The sequence below is a fragment of the Ornithodoros turicata genome, chromosome 7 (genome assembly GCF_037126465.1).
Source record: "Ornithodoros turicata isolate Travis chromosome 7, ASM3712646v1, whole genome shotgun sequence".
Classification (NCBI taxonomy): Eukaryota; Metazoa; Arthropoda; class Arachnida; order Ixodida; family Argasidae; genus Ornithodoros; species Ornithodoros turicata.
The window spans coordinates 36,650,160-36,664,544 of record NC_088207.1 but is presented as its reverse complement, the minus strand read 5'-3'; the positions used below and the strand labels follow the sequence as shown (position 1 = coordinate 36,664,544).

General features: G+C 45.5%; 1 protein-coding gene across 5 annotated transcripts in view; it reads left to right on the top strand.

The window, feature by feature from the left end:
* Window positions 1-14,385, top strand: part of LOC135400948 (uncharacterized) — a 203,243-nt gene that overhangs the window by 111,327 nt on the left and 77,531 nt on the right. Inside the window, exon 1 of one of the 5 annotated variants that reach the window (XM_064632982.1) lies at window positions 6,204-6,370. The exons of the other annotated variants lie outside the window; for them this stretch is intronic. The gene's annotated coding sequence lies outside the window, so the exon portion shown is untranslated. Of the gene's footprint in view, window positions 1-6,203; window positions 6,371-14,385 lie in introns of those variants that run through there. 5 annotated transcript variants of the gene reach the window in all.

Sequence of the window (14,385 nt, the reverse complement as noted above, 5' to 3'; positions counted from 1 at the left end):
ATAGACGAGTTCAGAAAATCCCAGTGCTCTTTGCGCACGCATTGCATCCTGGGCGCTTGCTGAGCGGGCGAACGAAGAATGATCCTTCACATTTCGCTTTCGCTGACGTTGACACGTCGTGAACAATGGACCGGTAGGGAAGACATCGGAACAGTTTGGAAGCCACCCGTTTCTTTCGTATTAGTGAACTCTCACAGTTCAAAGCGCGACGCTAAGCACTCTGGGATTTTCTGAACTCGTCAATTTTGACGCCTCGAAACGACGGTTTTCGCATGTTTCTCCTGGCTACAGGGGGTAAATACGGCATGCGCTTTCTGTATCCGTCTAAAAAACGTGAGGTTGACTTGGCAAAGTTCGGTGTTCGATTGGGAAAATTCATTTTCTCGCGAATTACATTCGATAACAGTGCAGTGAGAAGTCCTGGCAAAATCTCGCCCGTGATAAATAGCGTTGACCCCATAGTGTTCAGTCAAGTTAATTTTTTTAGCTGCGAAATAAGCCTGAGACAAGAAGTACAGACATATTCTCGTTACACAGCAACACGTTTAATGGCAGCAATCCTCATATACTCAAAAACCTCCGTAGAAGAGGCAAAGGACTAAATGATGAATTACTGACACAATTCCCTCGTGTGGCTTTCTTCATTTGAGAATATGGGTTGACAGTTGTTGCGTTCGCGGACATGTTCAAAAAGTGCACCGTGCACCAGCTTGTCAGCACCATTTCGCCTTTGTCGATTACATTTTTTTAATACGATTATTATTTATTTTTATTTTTTTCACGTTAGGTGAAACACCCTATATAGTCATGCATGCTTGTAGCACACAACATGACACAAGAGTCCACTTCCTTGGGAGGGATTTGAGAGGCTATGTTGTAGTGGATGAGACAGTGAAACAAAGAAGGACAAACACAACACAAGGCTCACAACGCCCAGTTGCATACTTCAGTTGAATGGTGGCAGTTGAACCGCAGTTGAACAGTTGCAGTTGCCCTTCAACTGCCATCATTCAATTGAGAGGTTAGCCCGGACGGGGAATGCAGCCGTGTAGTCCTTCCTGTCCGTTTGCGTTCTTCAAATATGCATGGAGACAACCACCTTGGACAGCCACGCATGCACCGGGCCCACGGTAGTTGGTGAGCCTTTGCTAAAGCGAACCCGAGAGCTCAAAAAAAAAGAAAAGAAAGAAATCCCAGAAAGACCGCCAAATCCCAAATTGATATGATGACGATGATATGGGGATGACTTCCGCTCATTGAGCAGAAAGACCGCAACAGGTGTCCCTTTGGAGTTTTTGGCGGTCACCGCAGTAGGTCACTGATTTGTTGAATTATTCGTGCGCGCATGTATGAAGTAATATTAGAGAGTATCTGCAAACCGTCGATAATGTATATGTGGTGTTCGAAGAGCCGCATCTGTCGCGGCCAATCAATGGATAAGATCCTGTCTCACACAAACGTTGCAATTAGTTCCTGTGGGTATACGATATACCTTCGCTTTCGGTCTGCTAAAACGACCTATTAGTGAGCTTTAGTATATCATACGCTGTCGCCTTTGCGTACGATATACTAAAACTCACTAACCTAGATCTTTAACCTTACCAGTTTAGCACTCACTCCTTTTCCTTTCTTTCTCTTGGCTTGCGAGCTTATCCTTTGAGTCAATCTGCAGATAAGCACCACTGGGACAGGCAGGTCTGTTAGCTGGTTTTAATTTATGCGAGATAATGAGAAAGTGTCCCTGAGCGATCGTATTAGCTGTTACAATCGCTTACGATTTACTGAAGCGCTAAGTGGTAAATTGAGATAGTATTATCGTATAGTTCTATCATCATTTGAGGCATTGCAAGTCGACGTTTCTCAACGGTGCAAGGCGCAGGGGATTCAAAAACACAAAAATAAAATAAAATAATAGTTGAAGCGACTGGTGTAGATCGTTGTAATACAGATAAACAGTGCCACTGTTTCGTTTAGCTAGCAGAACAACTCACGTGCTACGTGGCCTTCTGACGCCCACCGACTCAACCGTTGCCTGCCTGCGTACTGCTGACGATGGCCCAATAAGTCCGAAACAGCTGTCCAGTGCTGGCATGGTGACGTTTGAGCACTAAGAAGCATAAACTCAATTGGTAGTTTTCAAAATTTGTGTATACTTTTATGTATAGGAGTATAGCTATAGCTGGTTGCCTCGGTCACGCTTCCAACTATTTTGTCTGGCTTCACGCTTTATGTATATTCAGTCTAGTACGTAGCACATATGAACGATGTACCTTGGTGTATTCGAATGGTTATTAAACATATTCTGAGCAGTACGAGCTAGACAGCAATTATTTACTGGGAACGCATACTCATGCACAAGACACTGCACTGCACAAGATATGCATCCCAAAGAGCTACATGGAAGTCTGCTCTAGACAGCTTGGACAATAGAACCTTCGATGTAGTCAAGGTGCTGGGTGCATGGGAACCCAAGAAGAAAGATGCAGCGTTATCAGCACTTGTCATCTTCATGCTGAGCAGTGATATCGAATATGTATTTTAGGACCGCCTTCTATAGGCATGTGTCGTCGAGTTCCTCGTTCCTGTTTTAGTTTCTCGCAATTCCTTTCACTTCGAGGGGATGCAGCTATATACGCGTGTGCACATACAGTTCAGTTCAGTCATCGTCATCATGTATCTCTCCCTCTCTCTCTCTCCGTCACCAGGAGGGGTAATGTTTTTTCTCTTTTTCTCTTTTCTTTTTCTTTTTCCTTTGTGTGGTGTCCATCCCTTTAGGGGTGCTTTATGGGAGTAGCAGAATTCGTCAGGTGACGAATTCAGTTTCTCCCCCCCCCCTTTTTTTTTACATTCAAACTCAAACTCAACTTACCCCGGGATATTTCGTCTGCACAATATCTGCAAACGACGTCTGCATCGGAAAACGTTCTAAGGTAATACAATGTGATATCTCTTGTTCGATGTCTGGACAAACGGCCATCGTAGATATCTTGAGTTGCCCTTTCTAAGCTGTATTTCCGCCATAGAGGCAGCTGTTGTTTAAAAAGTAAAATAAAAATACTCATCCTTACAACTTGAGAACTTCGTTAGTTCCCACGAACCGTGGCAACACAGAAATCACGGCCTAGTTCTCGTACGTATATAGGGAGTACGCGCATAAACATCGCTGAAGATGTCAAAACGACGCTTGTCTCTGACGCCTTCCACGTTATTATTACCTCGCTATTGTTACCTTTTGCTGAAGAGGAAATCGTCTGTGGGCATCATTCGTGCAACGGTGAGATGTGTGAGGATGCTCAGAAAATCCATGAAAAGCCAGTCGATAGCCAGGAGAAGGCCACTTGTAGCAACTGCTCTGTAATATCATCACATACAGTGGGCACCCAAGAGCTTTGGGGTGCCCATGGAATTCAGTGGGGCGTCACTGCGCACGCCCAGCACACGCTCTGTGGTTTGGGGTTGGGCGCGCAACGCTATTTCTTGATATAGCGTGGATTCCCAGAGTGAACTAGCGTCGCCCTTGGGCATCGTTTAGTGAAACAAATTCAACAACACTATTAGGGGCTAAAACTTTTAGTTTTCAAGCTAATTGAATTTCGTGCGCAAAATAAATACTGCCGCTACCGCTTGATGGTGTCGCAAGCGCAAGATGCTTGCGTTTCGGTTTGGGGTGCGCATCCTTTTCTAAACCCCTCTAGCTATGCCCTCCTTTGTATCCGGTGTACGCTCCGTTTATTAATACTACGCTAAAATTGCGCCCTCTATTGTTGGCTAGAAACACCAGTAAACGTTTCCAGTCGCTCGTGCAAGTGTCGTAAAACGCGCGCAACAATGGATACTAGATAGTGGCTTCCTATCCAGTAGTTCACCGGAACACCCGAAGAGAGTCTGCAATGCAAAACAGGGGCGCTTATGCTCTGCGACTGGCCTTGAGTTTGGTCATCAGGAACGGGTGTTTCTTTGCCGGCTTCACGGAGAGTGCTGTACTACACGCGAAGCCTTCGGGCGATGCTTCTTTCGATGAAGGCTCCGTTTTTCCGGAGCATATCAAACGGACGTTCAAGGCTATGCTGTACGTACGATGATTTCGCAGAAGGTATTGACTTTCTGTCGCTGAATGGGCTCACCGCTTATTCTTAGACACGAAGGATTTAGAGCGCCAGGGAGAACAACCGTTGCTCCTAAAGGTTAGTCGACAATTTCGAATGTTACCACGACTCCTTTAGTATCACATGGACGGGTGATCCAAATGGGATGAGAGAACACGGAGCGAATGCAAAAAAATCTGGCTCATTAGAATGGGTCTGCAACGAGAAGATAATGCGATGGACTTTTTTCGTCATTTCCCGCAGAGTCCGCTTCTTTATTATTTTTTTGCCCTTCTTTTTCTCGTGAATGATATATTGTTGCGCTCTTCCCAGAAGAAAACAGCCGCACGACCTCTTCTTATCAATTTTCTCGTAAAATCTGAGTCGTCAGAAGCACACGCGAAGCACCTCTACACCGGACATTAGCGAGGCCTACACTCTTAAAAATGAACTTCACCACATAGCACGCTCCTAGCCAACCATCATCCCGATTGACATCGTTATTTCTCCCCTGATTTGTTGAAAACCGGAGGCGTACACCTTTTTGTGACACTTATGCAGAAACGTTAATTTCTTAATTGTCACAAAGCCCGGCGCTTTCCGTAAATCAAGAGTGATAGACGTATCACTCGCTATGATGGTTGGCTTTCAGCGTGCTAGGTGGTGCAGCTCTGTTTTACGAATGTATAGAACGCTCGTAAAACAGAGCATCACCACCCACTTCTGGACCCACTATCACCATTAGCACCCTCTTTTGATGATACAGGATGGCAGAGCTTAGTTTGGTGTCACAACCTCATTGGTGGACTCGGACTGGAACTTCGAAATTTGCTCGCCGTTGTTGAACATGATGGTAGCGCGCGAAACAGTAGACGTGGAACAGAACAACAAGAAGGGGACAGCGCACACTCGCAACTAACTTTTATTTATGAAGACCCATAACCAGGAAAACCACAACAAAAAAAGAACAGAAACAACCGCGCCCCCTACAACACCCTCTCCAGGAAAGCGAGATCTTTTTCAGATAGAGCAATAGACGCTTGACTTACGCACGTGTAATCTTCGGCCTTCTCAATTGCATGCGCCTCTATGCGTTCAGTACGTACCAACTAGCCCAACTTGCTGTTCTTGTTCGCCGTTGTTGGCCACATGCGAGTTGGCATCGTCACGACTACCAGAAAGGGTTCCCGAAACAGAACTTCGCAACATTACATGCAGAAGGACAACCATTGCACAATATTATGATACCCTTATCACTCTCGATTTGTGGAGAGCGCGGGGTGGGCACCTTTTTTGTGACAATTAACATAAATACATCAGCGTCACAAAAGGGCTTATGCCTCCCGTTTTCAACCAATCAGGGCAGAGACCACTGTCGTTCGGGATGATGGTTGGCTAGAAGCGCCTTGTGCGGCCAACAGCGGCAAGCTCTTTCGGCATCACCCCCCCCCCCCTCTCTCTCTCTCTCTCTCTCTCTCTTCGAGTCAGAAGCGATAACTAACAATCGGATTTTTAGGCACTAACAAGTAGCGATCTTCGTCGCATAAATCGTTCTACGCCAACCAACCTTCAGAATCGTATCGTTTTATCGTCCGATTGGAAGGAAAGTTGATACATAAAACGGTGTGCGCCCCCTATCTCAGCTTATAGGGAGACAGAGCGATATCATTCGCGATGATGATTGGCATACTGCGTGCTATGTGGTCAAGAGCGCCCCCCCCCCCCCCCTGTTAGTGCCGAAAAACCCTCTCTCTAGAGATAACCCAAACGATTCGTGGCAATCGTAGGCGTATACCGAGTGTGCTATGCGCTGAGTTTCTTTGTTTTAGAGTGTAGCGTTTTGCCTTGCTTTGTGAACGTGTTTCAGAGCGGAGGGTTTCCAGACACGGCGAAAGCAACAGCGGTGTAGCGGCAAAGTGGTATAAATTCGCTCGCCAGCGCATTAAATATATTCTGAAATCTCTGTGGCCTCGAACACACGCCCGTTCCTACTATCAGAGACAACAGTACGGAGACCTGTTACCCCTGGCGTCCGTCGCGTGGCGTCGCTGTCGGAAACCGGCTTTCTCAGCTGGCTCTTTTGCCCTGTTGCCAAGTGAGTTTGTTGCCTGTGCTGGGTCAGTCGATATACTGAGGGGGCCTTCTACCGGAACTACCGGCGTCGCCTGTCTATCGCTATGAGTTTGTGGTGACGTGCTTTGTTGTGAGCGATCTCCGATTTCCCAGCTGGATTACGCGTAACATACTTTGGGCAGTTGAGAAAGCGGCCATCGTCCAATCCATGTGTGAGTTGCTTTTTTTTTTCTTTTGTCCGGTTTCAGAAAGACACTTCTAGGCAAAGTACATTTTGGATCATCAGTGACTTCGCGCGCTTTTGTTTAACCATCTTCAAAGCGAACAGCAGTTTCGCCTACTCAGTAATTTTTTTGCACCTATCAGGGGCTAATGTCTAGTTCAATGACACACGCCATTGTGCCTTTGTGGTGTAAGCTTCACACCATATACAGTACGGTATTTTGTAAAGCATCCTTCTGTTGGTGTATGCTATACAAAGAGCGAACGGCATATCCTACAGAAAAACACCATTTCAGGCGGGTGTATTCAATTTTTCAAATCTGTGTTATGCAGACGCCCTTTTAAATGCAGTTATCGCTCCTTTGAGTTGATTCTACGGAACAAAAAAAGGGGTTTATTTACAAAAAAGCCCCTCTTACACTCTTGAAGATACAAAAAGAGAAAAAAGAAGAAGAAATATGCTGTGTACAAGGCACAACAGCAAGAACAACAGCTTTATTTTAAGGGGATGAATGGGGAGTTTCATCGCCAGAGGCGATACTCTACCCCATTGTTTGTGGTGCTCTGGGGATTGAAATAATGAGCCGAGCCAATCCATTCAAGCCAAGCCAATCATCCGAGCATCATGTTGTCTTCTGTAAAGTAATGTGAAGTAAAGAGAAGATAGTCCATTATATCTTTGCTGTTGCTATTGCGTATGTCGTTGATGTTGCGCATATGTTGTTATTGCTTTGTATATAATTGTGGCCCCGCGGCTACAATTTGGTGGGGGCGTGCATTTGGGTATGGGGGGGGGGGGGGTTGCGTCAACGACGTCGACGTTACGTTACGTTACTTTTTCTTTTCTTCTCTTCTTTGTTTGTTTTTTTAGTTGCGGAACTGGTTGGGTGCCGAATTCAGTCTCTCCATATATATATATATATATTTTTTTACTTCTCAACTTACAAGCGTGTAGTCCGTTGTGATGAATTCAATATCCCCCTTTTTTCTTTCTCTCTCTCGCACGCTCACACCAACATCGATCGTAGACCGACTGGTTAAGTTAAGAGCTTCACAAATGTTCAGAAACCTTCGTAGCCAGGAAGGATTCCAATAGTAAAGAATCCTGTGTGCCGGGCACACGAAAACCACGACACAGAGGGCTCAGATATCGTGTGTGTTGTGTCACGTTCTTTGTGTGTTCGGGCTCATGCATTTCTAGTACAAAGTGTCTCTGCCACCTAGCCTGCATTTATGCAATTTCACCGGTAGAGGTTTAGGGGTGCAACTGCTCAGTGATGTTTTGTTCGGAAGATTCCCACATTATATACTTCGCGAATGCACCGGTATACAGCTGCGAAAGCTTTGTCGAGGTGCAGAACACGAAGTAGTAAAGAAACATTTCCCCGCTTCTCGGGGAAGAACTTGCATGTTGTTACATTGCTATACTAGACCTCTTGTGCTGAAGCGGCAAGAATTAACACAAGGCGAAAACAGAACGCATTCTTCTTTCTTGTCGCTGCATTCTTAATTATTATCTTATATAATAATATCTTCATGTTGACAATAATTATCTCCTATTAATTCTTGCCGCTTCAGCACAAGTATGTACCAACCTGCCCATGCAGTTGTTAACAAGTATATCACTCTTTACTTCGTTTGCTTACAGCTATATACTTTCGCTGCGACGTTCGAGGGGTTTTCTCCCAATATTTTCTTCTTTCCAATGCAATACAAGGGCTCGTGTACCAATCCGTAAGGAGACTAACGCGTGAAACGGTGGTATATCACCACCAATTCGAAGCGATGGTTGTCTGCGACATCCGGCAAAGAAAAATGGCGGGGCATAAAATCGCCGCTAGGCGACTGCGCAAGTTTCGAATGAAAATTAATAGCTAACGGAAAAGACAGCCGAGAACATAATTTTTCTCAATCGCGCAACAAGGCTATGACCCTGAAATGTGAAGATTAGAAATACCGAAGGTCATTAAGGAGGAGGCAATACCATACAACAAAAAAGTTTCAGCGTACTATTTGTTTATTGAATTAATGAACTGCTTGAAATGCAGTCCCGAAACCGGTGACTTTTCTTCTTTGTTGCGGCGGTCGATTGCTTGTTCCGTGACGATTTCTCCCATGCCACACACGGCGCTTTCAATGCGGATTGAATCCGATCCGCATCGAGTTTCTCAAGAGCGTTCGGTGCGCGATGCTGCTACACAGTCCAACTCTATGCGTATCGAAAGGTTGGCTTGTCGACAGGCGGCGCTAACAGCTCCGAGACAGTACGGTGTGATTGACAAATATGTTCCTAAAAAGTCGAGAATAACTGCATCCTCTTCCGCATTGTGCTGCTTACCAAGCCTTTACGGGGAGCGCGGTGTCGGTGTCGATTAAACAAATCAGCAACCGCAGTCGCCCCTCATGCCTGGACTAAAACAGTAACCGTGAAATTCCATGGGCTTGTATAAGAACATTTGCAAATTAGTGTAATGTTTTGTTTACCACTACAAATTCGCTGACTTCGAGGATGCCAATGGCGGTCTTCAAGCTGTCTTGAGAATCTCAATCCCGTTTAACGAACTGGATCGGCTTAAGCACGATCGGAGTTCGATCCTGCTCGAAAGTGTCCGTGTAGCAGCGCCGGATCCGCATTGAGCTCGATGAGCATTGGCTCAATGCGGATCGAAGGTGTCCGTGTGACAGGGGATTTTTTTAAATACTTTCCCGACATAGGTTCGCGACAAAATTGTGATCGCGATCACAATTATTTAACGGCGTTAACGGCGTTTAACGCGTTAACAACTTTGTTACAATTACTTTATTACCTTATTGCTTAATTACAATTATTACGCGATTACAATTAATTTTATTATTTCGCGAACTTTATTACTTTTACAGTGTTTCTATTCTTTTGTGCCTTCATGTCGCCTCTTCGTGGCCTTCAAGCTTCGAGGTTCCTGTTCTAGGATTGTCTTTCTACCACTTATAATGTGTCGTACACTCTAAAAACAGAACTTCGCCGCAATGCGCGCTGTGCGCCAACCATTATCGCGAAGGATAGGGTTATCGCTTTTGATTCGAGGACAGAAGGAGGCGTACACCTTTTTGTGGCAATTACCATATATCTAAATTGCCACAAAAGGCGTGCGCCCCTCTCTTTCCTCGAATCAGAAGCTATAACCCTATCATTCGGGGCGGCCATGGTTGGAGCACAGCGTGCTATGCGGTGAAGTTCTGTTTTTAGAGTGTAGGCTGTTAGTAGACCGTTTATAACGTGGGCTTTAAAGTGCCTTATCTACCGCGCCCAATCAGCCAGCAAGACTCTGAGCCATGCACGCTGCCATTGGATTCGGTACGTAACGATACTCAGTGGACCACACTTGGTTGTTCATGGGCACCAGCGCAAAAATAAAGAAAGAAATAACTTCACCGCGCCGTTACCAACAATCTATATTAAAGCCCATTGAGCTTTACACCACATCACTCTTTATACCGTACCAGACCTTCGTGACTTTTTATTTCGGTGAACTGCTGCTCTTTCTTTCCTTTCTTTCATTATGGGAAATGTTAGGAGAGGTCAGCCTAGACTAGCTGGCTTGCTGCTCCCAAGATAACCTCTCACATAAAACTGTCCAGTCGGCGTTGGATGTATACCGGTCTATCAACCCTGAACCACTTGCTCTCTATGTTAAGCGCAAATGATTCTAGCTATATAAGTCAGTAATGATTGCCTGGAATTGTCAGGCGGACCATTGTTGTAAAGCGCCTGACCTTTTCGGAAGTACGCAGTAGAGCAGCTGCCGCCGCCGATGTTGATGATGATGGTTGTTATCTCGACGATGATAGTGGTGGTAGTAGAAAAAATAGATGTACGGGCCTTAACGGGGGACCAGCTCCACCACAGCGACTGGCTGGCTAAAGAATCTCAAAATAAAGGCTCTTTCTCCGCGAACTTAATAAGTGATATATAAAATGATATCAGAGCCGGAACCAAAGGCTTTATAATAGTTTCATGCTCGTGCACACGCGTATGCGTTCTTATCCTCCATGTTTTATCACCTATCCTGCAGCCCAGTACAGTTACTTGCTTGGTGGGATTGGATTGGATTGGATATGAAAGAAAAATATGCTTGCTTGAAGTACATGTATACCAGTAGTAGCTAGAAGCACGAGTACACCTGGGCGTTGGCGAAATATAATTCAAGACCTCAATCATATTATTCATTACATGGCTCGCTTTTTTTTGTGTAATTTTTCGTCCCTTTCCTGCGGTGATTTCATTATTTATTTGTTTTGGGACGCTTTCCACGTCCTCTGTTCATCTTTTTGCCTGTTGTGATACAACGTTGATAATATCGAGCTCTTTCTCTTTACGTTTACTGCCACACATGACAGCTTTTATATCGTCCTGTGTGGTACACTTGTGTTTTCGACGGTTTTTCGGTATACGCATATTTTTACATTGGGAAGTCTATTCATTCCCACCAACGGGACCGAAAACACAAGTGCGCATCTGCCGAGTTGCCATTATTATTGTCCTCTTTATTTTTCCTCGTCCCAGTGCTCGTTCGTCCATCAAGAGAAATTGCTAAATTGGGGTTCTTTCGGATAGATGGTTTTTCGTTCTATTTTTTCTGTGTTTTTTGGTTTCTTCTTTTTATTTCTAATGCAAAATCGATCACAGAATGGGTGCATCGTTTCACTTTCCGTAACGAGGGTGAATATTTTGTTGCGCTCTGAAGATGGCGTTCCCGCGGCGGTCGATCGCAATGACGGTGTGTTTTGCTCGACACCGTTACTGCAAACTGCGTGTATGGCATTTATTTTCCTAATGCGTACTCCAAGTCTAAGGTCGTGACCTTTATGAGGATGATGACGACAAGGACAAGAAAAGAAAAGTTTTCTCGTTTGTGTGTATTTCTCAAACGATTCCTAATTGTACGGTGGAAAGAACCGAGAGAATATCCGATATAGGCTGAGATTCATCACGTATGAAGCCTCGAGCTTGAGGAAGATCAGTAGGATAACAACGACGCGAAGACTCGCACGTGAGCCTTCACGTTGTCTTTCTTATCTTCCTGATACGAGTCGTATGGTTTGTTCACGGATCGTCCGTGCATGAAATGGTTGAGGGCGTTAAGAGCATTCTATTAAATAATGGAAGTCGATTAAACGCAGGGATCTGAACTGGTATTTTTTTCGGTCCGGTTCGGGTTCGAGTTCAGGCATATTGGTTCGGTTCGGGTTTAGCTCCGCTGAACCTAAATTACCAGCTTGAACCGGTTCAGGGATATCTGTTCGGTTCGGGTTCGGCTCAGGGAGAGCTCCCCCCCCCCCCCCCCCCCCCACACACACACACACAGACAAAAACAAATCGGTCAGCGGTCGGGAGATTTACAGGGATTGGATCCGTTACTTTTTCGGTCCCGGTTTAACTGGTTCATGAGCAGTAATTTGTAATTAAGATAAAGGTGTGCGATAACCGTTACTGGTGCGTCAAAGAAAGGTCGGTCAGTAGTACAATTATTTCACCTCTGAACCGATTCCCGAACCGGTAACCGTATGGATTTTTTTCGGTTCAGTTCCGGTTCGGTTCAGAACAAGCAAAAAAATTGCTCGGGTTCAGTTCGGGTTCGTCAGAAAATAACGTTTTTTTGCGGTTTTCGGTTCGGGTTCAGTTCCGGTTCCGATCCCTGATTAAAAGGCGCGCAAGCAGTGGGATGCTGCAAACTTATTATTTTCGAAATTATTCAACCGCCATTATTTACGCCTCAGATTCACGTCAGAGGGAGCTACGCGGCCGTTCCTGTTGGTAGATCTAAGCACGTGACCTCTTGTACAGTAATGTCAGAGTTCGATTAGTTTCGCTATTCGCGGTTCCGATTTTCTGCGCGTCTGTTACCGTCTTTGCCATTGAAAGCTTTCAATTCGTGATTATCACGACGCAGGTAATTGTCTTTCACTTTTATTTGGCATAACGGGGAACTACGTGTCTGTAGACCTGTGACCTCTATAGTCTTGCGTCATCTCATTCGTCACTGCCCCCATCATCACCCCCTCCCCCCATCTCATCCTCATGCACATTACTATCATCTGTTTGTCCTTCTTTTTTTTCTTCTTTTTTTTCGTCTCTCACCCGTCTTTCGCCTTTCTTTTTTCTTTTAGTTTCTAATAACTTACTCGCGGAATAACAAGCCGACACTCCGTTTGATCTCTCCTTCATTTTTTCCTCTCTTCTTTCGTCTTCTAATAAATTTAAAACTTTATTACGTGTTTGAATGATCAAACGAGGACCTTTTGGTGTAGAGTTTCCGTTATGAACGATAATATGTGTCGCTACACTAGTGCGAGTCGGACAACAACGTATCGGAGCGAAAACAGTCAGTGGACGTGCGCGCACATCGTAACGACATGCACACAATCAATTTACCGGTTTTGCCAACGTTTTCCATCAGGCGAGGTGCGTTGAAGAAAGCAAGCCCTCTTACGCAACGTTATAAAAATCTTCCTCGTGAACGAGTCTTTCCTTCCGCCTCCGCATTGTCATTGTCTCGCCGCCGCCATTGGGGCCAAAAAGCAGGAACACATCCCTCAAACCGCTTTGCGTGTGTCGAGATACGAAACGAGTAGGGCATGCATCGCCACCGGAGAGGCTCGCTCGTATCCTACGCCACTGCGGGGGTAGCCTACGCGCGACCCCAATTGCTTTTTCGAACAAATGGATCGTAAAAAAATGGCTATAAAGCTGAAATGGACAATGTGCCTGTTTATGATGATCCAGTTTCCGCTGCGACGGTCCTTGCAAGCCACGCGTAAATGGCTTCTTACACAAGCACGGCGTAGGTTGTCTGATACGGCATTCCAGGCGTGACGATCCGGCGGACTTTACCCATGTGGCAGTTGCAGCGCGAAATTCTTTTGCCCATTTTACTACATTTTCAAGGTCTGAAGTTGACTGCTGCGACTCTTGTCGATTACTATGTAGTACCTACTGTGAATACTTAAGAAGACGGACTCCCCGAGCGGACTCCCACCAATGTGTGAGTCTGTTGAGGATACAGAACATGGCCTACTTGCACGAACGTTGATGAATTTCCTCAGTGTGGTCCTCACTAGCTTTGCCAGTGCCTGGTCTACGACACACACACACACACATACATTGGATGGTAATGGGGTGGTCTACGAAAGAACAACGTTGACAACAGAATAGCGTATGCCAGCACTACCGAAGCCGCTGAGGACACCACTGAGGAACTTCCTGGGCGTCTACGCAAGCGGACCCGTCTCTTGCTGACTTGCCGACGATACTATCCGTGTCGACAGCATCTCCAGACAACTTTGGCTCGACCAGACAGCAGACCTTTTGATCTGACCAGCTGCCGATATGTTCCTGGCCAGCAATCCAACAAAGTCCTACAGTCTTTTGTGCGGGTTTTTACAGACACCGAGATGGTAGAATTAGTGACTTTGCAGTGAATGCGATTTCGGGGTTCCTCGTGTCCATTGCTCTCTCTGTCACCACATCATCATCCCATTTATGTGTATGCATGTGTGAGTGCTCTCTCTGTCAAATTATGGGAACTCGAGTCTCCGGCTTTCTTATTCGGTGCTACAGTCTCTATTATAGCTTTTCTTCTATCATGAATGTAGCGGTTACGGTTTCGCCGGTCCATGAGAGCAAAATGTACCGAATATTTTTTTTAGTGACCGTCAAAAAATTATATTTGTATCGTTCCTGCGATCTTTACCTTCTTTCACACTAGCTTGCCATCACGCATAATATCGAATGCCTTGTTCAGTACATTTCACCACGATCTGACACATCGGGAAAGAACTTTGCGATCGCGACTTCTCAAGGCTGTACGTCTCACAACTGTACCACGGCCACACTTCCTTGAAAACGGACGCAGGGAGCTCCTCCCAACGCAAAATCTAGGGCACATTTTGACGATTAATCTACTCTATGCCCAACGCCTTGGTTCGTTTGCCTAACCAGTCCTCGCGTAGGGGACAGGCTGTATGC